Here is a 3,392-nt window from a genome sequence, read left to right as displayed (position 1 = left end):
AGTTTCACAGATATGAATGAATCCGCACACTCAGACCACTAGAAACTGCAACCTCTGGCATTACCTTTCACGCACTCTATTTTTACAGACACACTAATAATGAAAAGATTAGGGAATTGGGCTAAGAAGAAAAAAAGTCATCGGAAATTTAAATATATAGGTTATTTTCAATAGAGGAAGGATCCACTGCAGGGACTGCGTTGCGGTCTTCAGTCAGCCAATCAAAGCACTCTGACTGCCACTGAAGCATGAGGTGATCACGTGAACAGCATGTTGCGGCAGTGACGGCTCTTAAAGAATACAGCAAACGCGTGCCAGGGTAATTATTATTATTATTATTATTATTATTATTATTATTATTATTATTATTATTATTATTATTATGTTAAATTGTTGTTCAGTTTTATTTCATGAATATCGTATGCGAAAAGCTAAATTACCTGAAAGTTCAAAACCTAACTCTTCTGAAATGTTCTAAATTAAGTAAAGTTTAAAACCTTACTGTTCTGGAATTTTATACATTACGAAAATTTCAAAACCTAACTGCTCTGGAAATTTCTAGACGGTGTCAGCTTCAAATACAGCTGGTAGTGTAGCACGAGTTTGCACTAAGGTGGACATTTTTTGAAAAATCACAATAGGCTACCGTTTTTTTAATTAGATTTTTTTATTGCTGCCTTTTTGAATTTAGAGAGATTACCTGTGCATTATTCAGTATGAATATCCACGTTAAAGCAGGCTTCACACACACACAAAATTAGATGATCTGGGACACACTCTTTATATAAACATACTGCAGTATTGTCTGTAATACACAGTAGTGGACTAGTTCTGGAAAATATTACAGGTATCTGGAACCACTCTGCCTCCCAGCCCCTCAGCTCTAACCACTAGAGCACACTGCATCCCAGGCCCTCAGCTCTAACCACTAGAGCACACTGCATCCCAGGCCCTCAGCTCTAACCACTAAAGCACACTGCATCCCAGTCACTCAGCTCTAACCACTAGAGCACACTGCATCCCAGGCCCTCAGCTCTAACCACTAGAGCACACTGCATCCTAGTCCATTAGCTCTAACCACTAGAGCACACTACATCCCAGTCCCTTAGCTCTAACCACTAGAGCACACTGTATCCCAGTCACTTAGCTCTAACCACTAGAGCACACTGCATCCCAGTCACTTAGCTCTAACCACTAGTCCACAGTGCATCCCAGCCCCTCAGCTCTAATCACTAGAGCACACTGCATCCCAGTCCCTTAGCTCTAACCACTAGAGCACACTGCCTCCCAGTCCCTTAGCTCTAACCACTAGTCCACACTGCATCCCAGTCCCTCAGCTCTAACCACTACAGCACACTGCATCCCAGTCCTATACCTCTAACCACTAGATCACACTGCTTCCCTCGCAGTTCCTCAAATCTAACCACCAGGACAAGCCTCCCAGTCTCCATATTTAAGAAGCTTGATGGCACACACAAGCCCATGGTGACAATATTAGTTTGATGGAGGTTTTGATGAGAGCTTTCATATGGCATTTAAACCCTGATGTAGTGTCCGGATCACTGAGACCACAAGCTTGTAGGGGAAAGGGCAGTGTTTGCAGCTACAACTACCTTAGACAATGTAAACAAACTAGCACAATGACAACACTCAGTTTTCTGATTAAGCAGAGAGAACAGAAAGCTAATATATGGAAAATTGTAATCACAGGAATCATATTTTAGTGTCAATACAATGTTGACTAGATCTGTAACAAGGTGTACTGTGTCATTTCTTTTTAATTCCATGATAGCTAAAATAATCTATCATCACCTAGATCTGTGGCATGGAAAAGTGCAGATTGTATTTCAAATTAGATTTATGTTCTGTGTACCTGGACTTGTGTACCATCTAGTGGGGAAAAGTTGTGACTGCAGGTATGGAAAGATTTCAAGGAAACACGTGAACAATCTCCACTGTAATCCCCCAAATATTAGCCACATTTGATCAGACAGAAACCAGTTTCCCTGTTACATTTTGATTGATTTTAAAATAACATGTAAAATAAAAATATGTTAACCCATTTGTTTGCGTATTGTTTGAACCTCTGACCATGTCACTGATAAAGAACACATGTTTAACATTGGGTCTGGTACACAGCTGTATTCTATGGTTCCCTCAGTACAATTCCATTACAGGTGGTGCCCAGTAACCCTTACCTGTTCCAGTGCCCCATTCTTTTTACCTCTGACCATATTAATGAACCCTAACTCGCACTTTCGTACATTGTCTTTACAAGCTGAGTTGGACTAGTCTCTCTATAAAGCTCCAGTACAGATGGGGCCCAGTAGAAATAAACCATTTCACTGCCATATTGTTCTTAGCCAATAATTTCCCAGTTTCTACCAAAGCAGTTCAGACCATGAAATGCAAATAACTGACTTCTTTACAACAACAGTATTATTATTATTATTATGAATACTAATACTACTACTACTACTGCTACTAATAATAATAAGAATATTATTAATAACAAACATTATTATTATTATTATTATTATTATTATTATTATTATTACGGAATTAATAATATTTATATTATTATCAAATAAACTGAAATTACTTCTTGGATCCTAAACCAAGAAGCTGATCTAAATAGATATTATCTCTCCTTGTAGTAGTTATGTCAATCAGGGGTACAGGACCTAAACCAAGAAGCTGATCTAAATAGACCCCATCTCTCCTTGTAGTTAGTTATGTCCCCCCCCCCCCCCCCCCCACACCTGGTCTCTTTGCTGATGCCACTGCCTATGATCTCTCCCTCACACTCCCCCTCCACTCCTTCTTAGCTGCCTCTTACTGTCCAGCTTAGCATACTTCAACCAATCACCGCCCCTGAAAGCACAACTAGCATGTACAGTAGCCAATCAGGACAGAATGTTCATCATAAATAACATGGGTAGCTCCACCCCTTTTATTAAGTACTAAATCTCTTGTGCCACACTAAAGAGACGTAGGAATTCTGAATCTTGAAGCTTCAGCTAACAGGTCCAGATCAAGGTTTGTGGACATCAGTGCAATCAACATCATTAACAAAACCCCACACTTGTAAACGCCCTCCCAGTGCCTGCCTGACACTAGCCAGTGCCACTGTCCCTCACCTTTCATGAGCCCTGCAAATGCTTTTTAAAGTTTATTTAAACCAGCAGCCATAGGCAGTAGGTATTCCTTTAAGACATCTATGGAAAGCCTCCTCTGACTGTCGTTTCTGGAGCTGCATGCTCATTAATCTGTCAGATTAGCGCTGATTAGGGACACAAGACACTGATACAGAGCAGCCAACTCTGCCAAACTGCAGTTCCAGCAGAGCTCTGCATTCATCAAGCCCAGTTCTGAAACATTCATGTTGTTTC

The 3,392-nt window shown here is 40.4% G+C and overlaps 1 protein-coding gene across 1 annotated transcript in view; it reads left to right on the top strand.

Annotated features, from left to right (window-relative positions):
* Positions 1-260: 260 nt before the first annotated feature.
* LOC121294681 (protein mono-ADP-ribosyltransferase PARP6-like) overlaps positions 261-3,392 on the top strand; it is a 64,703-nt gene continuing 61,571 nt past the window's right edge. The window contains exon 1 of the mRNA XM_041218653.1: positions 261-319. The gene's annotated coding sequence lies outside the window, so the exon portion shown is untranslated. The remainder of the gene's footprint in view (positions 320-3,392) is intronic.

Source organism: Polyodon spathula, chromosome 19 (assembly GCF_017654505.1).
Source record: "Polyodon spathula isolate WHYD16114869_AA chromosome 19, ASM1765450v1, whole genome shotgun sequence".
Lineage (NCBI taxonomy): Eukaryota > Metazoa > Chordata > Actinopteri > Acipenseriformes > Polyodontidae > Polyodon > Polyodon spathula.
Note: the sequence above shows the minus strand (reverse complement) of the source record. Positions and strands in the feature narration are given on the sequence as shown.